The following is an 11,593-nucleotide window of genomic DNA, read 5'->3' as shown; positions in this document are numbered from 1 at the left end:
TGATGAAGCTCAATTCTAGAGTAAATCAAGGAATTTTCATATGATAAATTATATTTAGTTTCTGCTCTGCATATGTGTGTGGGAGCTTATTTACAACTTTCAAACTAAGTTGTATTTTGAGATTCTTTACTTCAGACATTTGTTTTTTCTACCCCTGCCCTCTAACTTCTGATAAGAACAAAGATGACAGAAATTTACACTTTCCAGCACACATGCTCAGTAATTACAAAGTCTGCTAAGGTTTTTCAGCAAATATTTTTGCACTTTAATGCAAATAAATATATATATATGCTGAGGTTTCCAAAGCCAGTTACCTAATGATTCTCTTGTTATCAGATGAAAATACTTAATGTGAGTCCATATCCCATTATAAATATGTTTCTCACTTTCTAAAGTTTCTCATCTTGTGAATTCAGAAGAAAAAAAAAATGAGTTTCACTGAGATGAACTCTAAGTCATAACAGAATATTTCCACATTGTAACATAGCTCTTGCTATCATTTTCTTTTTCGGCATTTCCTGGTTAGTATGGATTAAGAAGCGGTGAAACAACACTATTTTTACAGGTTTGGTTGTCTGGCACATTCACTATTTATTTAAGCTGGCAATTTACGAGAAAGCAATTTCTCTCTCTCTCTCTCATCACCTTGAAGTGTTACTCCCATCATCCCACATCTTTAAAAAATATGTGGATTTCTGAAGCAAGAGATTGTGCTAGTTTAAACTCTAAACACAACTTAACACCCATATTAGAGTGTAATCACAGCAAAAACTCTTCTTTTGGGAACACTTAATCCCCTTGAACATTCAGCAATGATCTTGAGGAAGAATGCCATGCTTCCAACTAGACCAGGTCAACTGCAGTTTTGCTTTCCAGGAAAGCCCAGAAACCTTGCTCTATATTAGGAAGGCTTCACCACATGGGGAAGTTAAGGCTAGCCTTCTATGAGGCCTTATGAGAGCTAAGCGGCTTCCAGGGCCAGGTGGCAAGCACAAATGGAGAGGGATGAAAGCTCTCAAGGTCTTTCCATCTCACTCTGTGTTCTGGAGAGGCTGGTTTGTTTTATAGTTGTTTTGTTTCTGCAGGAACAGACTTCAATATCCATGGAGATGACATTAGAATGCCAGGAAATCCTAACAAAGATGACTATTGTGGTTTGCTGTGAAAAAAACAGATGTTTATTGAAATGTCAGCCAAATGACTAGTGTGCCACTGAATCTAAGAACGCTACAGCAGTTCTGCTATATTTAAAAAGTAATAATTATGAAAAAAAATAGCCACTCATTGCTGTGAAATGGTGGATAGTGGATCCTTACAAGAATGGTCGGTCTTGCTCAAATCTAGACAGTGGAGATATAGGAATCTCAGTAGCTGGAGACTCCTGTTTGTTTTAAGTGTTTAGATCCATAGGTCAAAGTGGTTATTTGGGCGTGACTGAAATTGATACAGGCTACTTTATAGTTCTGACATTTCTATTTCCCCAATGAATTCCATTAGAGGTTATTGCACTGTTTAGGGCTGAGTAAGCCTGTAGAGAATGTGCTCTCAGAGACTTTGGCACTAAAATCTGTCGCATTTCTTAATTTTAGCAACATTTATCAGATAATTCCAATTACTGGTTGCTTTTGCAGTTTCAGATGAAAAGGGATTTACATCTACAACTCAATTCCCATCATGCTTTACAGAAGAGCGCTGCCTTTATTATTTGTCACGTGCCCTTCGCTCTCTCCCTCCACACTGTCAGATTGATAGTGCTTAGTAAATCACAGTTTTGCAGCCTGACTCCATAAATTTTAGCCACACCAGCGTTGTCCAAATGTCACAGAAGTGCTGAGAGTGCTCTCTGAACCATGAAGAATGAATGCGTAAGCCACAGCCTGGTGCAATTATGCATTTAATAAATAAGACTAAACTAGAATGCACCAGTCAACTCAGTCCCAATTTCAAGAACTGTAGGTGCATGGCTTTATGAATCCACTCTTGTGGATTAAGCACACGTATGTGATTTGGGAGATAAAAGAGAAAGGAACACAAAGAAACAGATTCTTCCCTGCTAATAAGTGAGTAGTGATAGCACCTAAGGAGCCCCCTGTCACAACATACTGCTGGAGGAAAGGGCCTTATCAGAAATACTACATTGCTTGCATACCGCTTTAAACTTCTCAGATTTGAACTGAACCAGTTGGGCTGCCAACAGTATATTGGATGCTAATCCCAGACAACTTCCCTGACTGCTTCTCATGTCTCATATAAATATATTCATAGTGATGTAATTTCCACCTATAAGTTATCTGGAAATTAATACACTAAGCTAATACCCCGATTTTTAAATAAAATAGACTAAGCAGTCTAACAATCTCAGAGTATTCTTCAGAAATTCCTAAACAGTGATTGACTGGTCCATTCATCCTTCCCTGGCTAAAGCTGTTTGGAGGATCGGTAAATTATGCGAGGCTTTTCATGGTCAATGAAGTTTATAGATGGGTACCTTACTCTTATGCCTCACTGATTTGTTTAGAAGCCCCAATAAAAAGAATGCAACAAATATAGTTTTATACTTGTGGAGGAACAAATCAGTAATTACTGAAAGGCAAATATATCCAGATGTGTTTGCCAGACATTCATCTGAGTATTAATGCATAAATAACTTGCTTCCTTTAAGTTACATTTCTAACTTTTGCCAGGAATTACGTTGGCAAACTAAGGAACCTTTACAGGCTTGCAATGGAAATTGAAAACTGCATTTGCTCACTTTAAGCATCCAAAGAAGTTACACAAAATTGTGCTTACTTTGCTTTTGTAGCTTTTGTAAGCTGGTGTATAAAAACAGAAAAAAAGTGGTCCTGAATAACAAATATAAAAAACTAAGTATGTCTCTGGATAAAGACCCAAAGGCATTTGCAATATAACTAGTTAACAATGAACTTCCATGTGGTTAGTGTATTTGCATGCGATTAAATAGGATTAATTCCAACTCATTCATCACTTTTCTGGTTACAAAGTCTTAATTTCCTATAGCTAAGTGACTGAGAGCTGCATTGTCCGAAGTCCACAACACAAAGTATTAAAATGTATTTTATTACACTTGTATGGGCTAAAATGACAACTCTTATAAGAGATTTGTGTCTGGTGCACTATTCTCCAAAATTCAGGCCAGTTATTAGTAACACTAAGTAGACCAGCGTTAGTATGATTCTGGACTTGATGATTGCTAGAGGTCCCTTCCAACACCTACAGTTCTGTGATTCTGTATGACTCCTTACAAATAAGGGTCAGGCTCCAGCGACTGAGGTATGTGCAGGTAGGGCTTTTCACATTTACTTCTAGCCTTCAGCTCCTCAGCTTCCAGAGAAGGGAAGACTTTGCACACCAGAAGTACAGTTTTTTCTCCACATACCATTATTTGTGTGGCTGATCCAAAAAGTGAACTACCGCATGGGTTTGTCTTTAAAGAGCAATGGTTATTAAGCATGGAAAAGTATAAATACAACTGTATTTATAGCAGTCTTCCAATACCAGAAGGGGACCTACAGGTAAGCTGGGGACGGAATTTTTACAAGGGTATGTAGCAACAGGATGAGAGTAAATGGCTACAAACCTAAAGAGGGTACATTTAGACTAAATATGAGGAAGAAGTTCTTTACTGTGACTGTGACCTGTTGAGACACTGGAACAGGTTGCCCAGAGAAGGACACTGGAGTCATTCAAGGCCAGGCTGGATGGGGCTTTTAACAGCCTAGTCTAGTGGGAAGTTTCCCTGCCTATAGCAAAAAGATTGGAACTAGATGATCTTAAAGGTCTCTTCCAACACAAACCATTCTATGATTCTATGAAAAATTAATGTTTTCTTTCAAAGACTGTCAGAAATGAAACTGTCAAAACAACATTTTCCTTCTCCTTTTCCAAGCTTTCCTGTAGCCCATCTGTCAACAGAAGTGGGAAGTTCTATTCTCAAGGTCTTGGAAATAGCATAAATCCAAGAAAAAGCTCAAATTCAATGTTTTGTTCTGTGTTTTGTTTTTTTTAAAGTACTAAAATCCTCAATTTTGCAATTTGTCACACAGACACCCAACTACGTGACTACCTTCAACACTCAACAATTCACTTTTAAAAAATCCAACTCTGAAAGTCTGTGTTTCAGATACCTAGATATATTCTAATATATTTAAAAACATTGTCCCTATCATAGTTTTCTTAACACTGAAGAACTTGAACAGGTAACTAAGTAGAGGAAAAATAAAATAAAAAATACATCGGTAATGGATTTATACTGAAATTTGGAAGTGTAATAGATAAAAAACCACTACATGTAAGCATGATTGTATGATATAAATTATACTGCTAGATGATCAGAAATTTTAAGGTAATACCACCTAGGAGTATAGTTTAAGAGTCCAACTAGCTGTCATGAGGCTAAGTAGCAACCACAGTTCACAGCAAGGTATGTAATTCACATTTATGTCTGTGGAAAACGCTAGTTTACAAATTCTGAGAAGTTCTTCGTTATCTTTCATTTACAATATCCCAGGCTCTCTTCAGAATCGAACACCAAAGCAAAAGTTTGTGATTACTACCATCAGTTCCTAATCCTTAGGTTGGTGAGTTGGGTCATAATAAAGAAGATGCTCTGCTCTGCAGAGAGAATGAGAGGAAGGGCTAGGACATGGCACCAAGCTAGCATTGCCAATAAAGAAAAGGCTATACTAATTAATTTTTCTTTTATACCTGTTGTAAAACTGCAAACTTTACCAGGATAAATCAGGAGAGTGGAGTATGAGAACAGGGCATCACATTTCTTGCAAAATTTAGCCAGGATTTGTTACAGTGCTATAGAGCATTCTCCTGAAAAGAAGACATGCCCCTCCTAGTATTTTGTTGTGGCTTTTGAAAAAGAGCACCTTAGTTCTAGTAATTAACTTGAGAGAATGGTTCACAGCTGTAATTTCATTTTGTGTTTAAATGCCACACTGTCGCCAGGAATTATTTTTCTAGCTATCTTTGAAAGATAGATTTCAAGGAAAAATTCTCCTCTCAACCTTTCCTGCTACTGCTTTGGAGACTCCTGGCTTAATGTGCTATCTTTTCTGAATTTACTTGTCAGATATTTAACTGTTCTCACACCTAATACACAGCACACAGGAGCTGAGTCCAAGAGGTGGGAGCTCCATGTGTCCCTGTTGCTAATATAGGATGTGTTACATCCCTATGCCTACAGCCTGCAAATTTAATGAAATGCTCTGTGGGAATTGGACTCATTTAGGCCAAAGTTTCTTGATAAGACAACTGCCTCCAGCAACCTAAGTGCTGTGCAAATCTGGGCTCACAGTGTGACTGCTGAAAGCTTCTGTTTTGAGTCACTAAGCTCCTAATATTCTTCAAGGGAATCGAGACACTATTCCTGTAGCATGTGTTGTTTTCTTATGAAAAAGCCAGCATGAGCTCCCTCAGAAATCAACAGAAACTTTTCAAGTAGGATGGACAACACCTACTCAGCTAATCTTGTTGCAGTCTGTGTACAGAGAACAGAACTACTGCTCCCTCTTGTCTCCATTTGCCCTGAATCAGGCACATAAGATTCACTCCTGAACTCCTTCATCAGGCTCAGAATATGGATGAATAAAATTTAAAACGGGGTTTTAAAAATTTATGCTAATTTCATGCAAGTGTGCAAAAGCTTACCCATAGGAAAAGTGTTTCTGGAGGAAAATTTATATCCTCCTTATATTTTATGTGATTTAAAACATAAAAAAGATATGCCATAAAGGCTATTTCTAACAAAAGAAGAGGACATATGTATTCAAGTCTCCTTATATACCTTACACATAGAATGAAATTACATTAGTCTTAACAGAGAATTACACCTAGTTTATGGTGTTGAGATTGGAATTTGATACATGCATGGCTCAGCAGATGTGTTTGTGGTCCCAGATCTAAAAGAAAGACATAGATGCTTTTATTTTCTAGAAGCCATGATTTGGTGAGGAGGTGCCTGATAACATCACTGCAGGAGAGAAATGAATTTGCTTGGGTTCAGTGATTGTTCACTGCAGTGATACATTTTGATTCCTCGTCAAATCATCCTTGACACCAAATATCCAACATCTGCAAGTGTTCTATGCAGAAGAAAGCTGTGATCTAATAGTTTGATAAATATTCAGTCTTAAGAACAATTTGTTTTAATAAAATATTCCCTTATAGATGAGGATTTTAAATTAGGGAAAACTTCAAAACCATTAATGTATGCTTTCCATTTTAGCAATATGATCTGCATATTTTATTTCAATTTGGAAAAACTTTTCAATCCTCCAAATAATGCAAAGACTTTCAGACTGTTCCTCAGCCTTTAAGATCGCTACACGTCACTGAGTGCTCTTCTAGCTGCTACATGCAACGCCAGCAAAAACAATAGCTGTATTTATGAAATATGTTATTGTTTCCAGCTCAGAATTCAGAGACTTCACAGTAGAATCTAAATTATGTGCCAGCATGCATTCAGTTGCTATTAATCCATAGTTTGAAATGCAGGACAGTTTTCAGTATCATGTATTCTTCTTTGTAAAGTAGTGAACTATTTTTGTAGATATAAACTAATTTAACAATTTACCAATCCACTAATTTCATTGGCAAATGAGATTGTCTAATCTTAGACTTTGTCTTAGAGCTTATAAACATTACTTCAGGTAAGTTTTTAGCAGTACGTGTATATACTGGTCTCAGAATTTCTTCCCTCCCACAAATCTCATCTGATAATTAATCTCTCAGCGACATGGCATCTTCCAAAACTTCCTGAGACGTACGACAAAACAATTCTCAGCCTGTTTTCCCGGCTATATTTTGTTCACTTACACACAGATTGCACTGGTTTTCATTCTTTAGAGACACAATGACGCTGCTCAGTAAGTCATAGTTTTGCTGGGGAATGACAGCTTTTTGGCATGGGCTAGAACTATTCACAGAGTGACACCCGCCCACTTCTAGTAATGCTAGTGAACTCCATAATATGGATTGGGCAAAGAGATCATTCAGGGATGATTATGAAGCCCTCATTTCCAAGCAATTGTGCATCAGATCAAATTCTTACAGAAATACCAACAAATAATTTAGCCTGGCTGGGATCTCCAGAGTGTCTCTGAACAGCCCTTCCCTTCTCATATCCATGCAACTAAGAAACCAAAGCCAGAGTGTGACCTGCAGCAGCTGCCACAGGGGCTCTATTTTGAGAGGCTCTCAGGTAGCCTGTGCAATACCTCAGAAGGAGCCATTTGAGAATACACCAACCTCAGAAAAGAAAAACAAGAACTGATGACACAAACTTGTTACCTTATTCCTGTTCTGCCAATAAACATAAGCATCCTGCATCTTTTCTACCAGTATGGCCACCAAATCCTGGAAGGTTTCTCGTTTGAATCAAGACCCTAAATCCTCTCTCTATGGTAACCACTGATACTAAGTTGGTCCTTCAAATGCAAATACAAATCTCAAAAAACATGAGAAGTAAATTTTTCAGATCCATTAAGCTATTTCAGTAGTATTACCAACGTATTTCAATGCTACAAGAAGGCTGTCATTACACTTTTCACTACAAGGAGAAATATCTAAGAAAAAGCCACTGAGTATTGCTGCCTTTAAGATCTACAACACTGGTGGTTCACTTCAAAAAAAACTGAATTCACAGAGCATCGCTAATGACTGCTTTCTTTTTCCATCTCCTTATCATTATGGTAGAAGTCTCTGTAGGAAAGCCTCAAGTTCGGTGAATGGCAAGTTTAATTGGATATGTACCACTCCAATATTTCTATTTTTGATTCTCTAATTAGAATAGGCAAAAGACGGATCACTTGTATGCTCAGATTGTTTTGTGGACTGCAGTGTTTTTCTTCTATTCTAAAAATCACGTGTCTATTTTAAGATCGTCTTCCTAAAATATTCTGTCCTGGAATCTGACAGAAGCTTTGTGAAGAAAATATACAAATGGTAATTTGAGGATTTAGGTCATTTATAGTCAACGATTCAAAACAAGACACTACAGACAGCTGAAACAATAGATGTGCTGAGGAAAAATGCACAAAATGGTATCATCGCTCAGATTTCGCTGGAACAACATGCTGACATTTCCACATTCAAGATGGGTTCCAATATCACAGAGATACCCATCTAGCACCTCCACCTCACTGATCTAAAATATATATGAAATACTCTCTTTAGCTACCAGGGACAACATCAGATTTTTCCAGTTAATCTTCACATAAATATAATATCAAACAATTCTTGTTCCATCTTCCATGGTCTGGGGCAAAAAGAGGCTGTTTCAATATGCTAACAAATCCTTCATCTCATTATACATCAGCTAACTTCAAACAACAAGCAGACACTGTCATACAATTTCTTGAGGTCTTGTCAGCCTATTATAATTTGGAAATTTGGCATGCTGTCTACTCCATAAGTTTGTGGACATTTGCATTTATTTTTTGTCCAGGTAGGGCTAAAATGCACAAAGAATATATCTTGTTTCTTTCTCTCAAATGGGTTATAAGTTTGAAAGTACAGGAGTGTATTGTAAAGTAAGGAATTAATGCCAAAAATTAGCTCATAGTGGGATGCCAAGAATAAAATCTAAAATAGTTTATGTTAAAGAAGGAAAGATAAACAGCCCATGCGATTGTGTTTCTTTTCCTGGAGGGAGCAGGATGTGTCAACATGATCTTAGTGAGGAATAGCAAATGCATTTGCTCTTTCTTGTGCAGAATGATTTGCCACCGCCCTTCCTCACAAGCCATCATTTGTATTTGCACCTGTGCCTCTGTATAGCCATTGCTACCCTGAGAGCATGGGCTTGCATGTATGCTTGCTGACAGCACACGAGGGCAAAGGAGAGATCTCGAGAACTGTAGCACATAGGACTGTTACCACTCTGCCAAGATCTCACATTCTTACTGACACAACCCAAGATAAATTCCTTATTTACCCTAAAAATCATAATGATGTTACATCCCCTTTTAACTGGGAAGTATGTTGTGTGTGCAGTTGCTGCAACAAGAAAGAGCTAGCCAGGATGAGGGTCTCAGGACTTTGGCATCCTTTCCATTAAACTATTTGCTGCTTTGGTACAATGAACACCTCATCAAATCTTGCTGCTAAATTATTTGCCTATCCAGTGAGAAAGCTGAACAGCTAATTAATGTGCAAAAAAATGGGTTTACTCATTTCTGATTTTGTGGAGTCCCTGAAAAGCAGTTTTGTGTTTCAGTACTGACTCTGAGATAATAAAGAGAATAATAAAAGTATTGGTAATAGTTAATGAACCTAAAGCTGTTTTATGATAGCAAAAACAAATCTGAGATAACATCAGGCAAAACATTATCCTTGTGTGCCTTATGAAGTCCAGTTGTCCTTTAAAATACTTTGGGTAAAATCGCGTAGTATTATATCCTGAGTGAGTCTGGAAGAGCATCAGGAATTTTTAAATGGCCGTAATAAAACATGATAGTATCCTTGGCTTGGAATAATTAGACAGATGGAAAGAATCTTGCTAATGCTCAATACTGTACCAAGCAATGCAATTACATCCTGTAGCTAGGATGCAGTTGCTAATGCTTTGCAAAATATAAAGGTATACATAGTCAACAATTTTTACAGCTGTCATAAAACTGTGTTCTTAATATTCCTATATCTTTTCTAAGATGCTTTGTCCATTTCAGTAAGTAAAAGTTCTAGGTACTAGTAAAGAAAAAAATTGAAATTACAAGACAAAATCTGTTTTAAACCCAAAGCAGACAGCACTGTACTGAGGCCATATGGTATGAAATCCCTATCCTAGCCCATTAAACTGCATTCACAAATGAGAAGAAAAATCTTAGAAGTCTAGGGTTTACATGGTCCGCCTTTAAAAGCTAGAGGAAGTCTTTTGCTAACAGTCATAAGGCCAGCCGAAATCCCATAGCCAGACATGCAGCACCCTGCACAGCCTGGCCAGTACCTCCCTGTGCGCTGTGCCCCCGTCTTCCTCATTGCCCACCTTGGTGCAGGCTTCCTTGGTCAGTAATCTCAATTTGCATGCCATGGAGGCAGATATTTCTATCTAAGTCTACTTTTGTGAAGATACAACCAGCATTTTCTAAGGAGATCCTACAGTTGAAACACTGAGCTCTCCTTAAGAGCTGGACTGAAGGCCTATTCTCATTCCTGCCCTTCAGGCCCACATGGGTCTCACTAACAGATGGCCCATCCCAAACCAATACAGACATTGAGAGAGAGGGATATCTGTTGGGAATAATACTTTATGCACACAGCCAGCAAAATTGGAACCAGATTCAGAGATCACGTGCTAGAAGAATAGCTGTGATTATGAAACAAATACATTTGTTGGCTGTGTCATTGACTCCAGATTACAGATACCAATCTGCTGTGTACAGCACGCAATATCACAACGGTTCAGTTATGAAAGAAAACTGCATAACTGGCATTTTGACTAGTTGTACCTCCACATGTAAATAAAGGTTTACCAGATCTGCATCTTTTTGCAAAGCACATTGAATTATAATTGTTCTATTTTTCTGTGTTTTAACATTTATTTTTTTTTTACATCCATAAACTTTAAAAGAATATTTTCTCTCAAAGCTCTCTTTTGCTTACCACTTTAATTTCATTAATTCAAAAGATCTGCTTTAGAGACGAGGAAGTCAAGGAAGAGATTAGAAGTTAGGGCTGAATGCTCTTTATCACACACGGTAGCATTATTTTTCTGGAAGATTTCACATTTTACTCGTTGTAGTTTTTCCATGAATTTCAATCTCATAACTGGTAAGCTATAAAGTGCGACTTGCCAGAGCCTCAGTTACTATGTATTTAAGTATATAACGATTCATTCTGTAAATTTAACAAATCATTATATACCAAATATACTACCAGCTATTTAAAACTATCATCTTCCTACATTTCAGTATGTTGATGTAATTCAGTTCATAGTGATATAAACCATTGTCTAAAGACTGTTGCTTAAGAAGTCATTGAACTTGCTCAGATGGTTTTTCTCGGCCGTGTTAATTAAAAACCTCAAGATCTTAGATGAGAAAGAATCATTCCTATACCTTGCTGTTTTAAATGTATTCTGGCAGGCATTGTCTTCCAGTTTATTTAAACAATAGTTTTCCTGATTCATGTTTTTCCTTCCTGTGCTGCCAGAATTCTTGTCTTGAGCAAGCTAAGAGATACAATCAACATGATTCGAGAGGGCAAAGAAATCAGAATACCTCTAGTATCTTCTTGCACTGAACTCTAGCAGCATCTTTATTAAATAATTTTCTAATTGAATCCATGCTGCATTTGTTCTCTTGTAGGAGAAGGGAAGATGTCAGATAATTGTGTGCTTCATACCAGGATGGAAGTGATTAAATAATCATATATTATCAAAAGCAGAATCTTCTGGAGAAACTGTTTCTGTGGGTACTTTATCTGTTGTCCCTTTCTTTTCAGAGTTTTTACTTAGTAGAAATATGTCCTTGGGCTTTTCTTTAACAGGCTAACTGAATACTGCTATTGGAGAGCTGTGTTCCACACATACCAAGGAGAAATTAAATACAAACCAAAACACAAG

General features: G+C 37.3%; 1 long non-coding RNA gene across 1 annotated transcript in view; it reads right to left on the bottom strand.

Annotated features, from left to right (window-relative positions):
- Positions 1-457: 457 nt before the first annotated feature.
- The window catches only part of LOC116216560, a 20,534-nt gene continuing 9,398 nt past the window's right edge, over positions 458-11,593 (bottom strand). The window contains exon 3 of the long non-coding RNA XR_004159584.1: positions 458-1,159. This is a non-coding gene — a long non-coding RNA (uncharacterized LOC116216560). The remainder of the gene's footprint in view (positions 1,160-11,593) is intronic.

This window comes from Meleagris gallopavo, chromosome 4, assembly GCF_000146605.3.
Source record: "Meleagris gallopavo isolate NT-WF06-2002-E0010 breed Aviagen turkey brand Nicholas breeding stock chromosome 4, Turkey_5.1, whole genome shotgun sequence".
In the NCBI taxonomy this organism is placed as follows: Eukaryota; Metazoa; Chordata; class Aves; order Galliformes; family Phasianidae; genus Meleagris; species Meleagris gallopavo.
The sequence above is the reverse complement of the archived record's forward strand: the minus strand, read 5'-3'. Positions and strand labels throughout refer to the sequence as shown.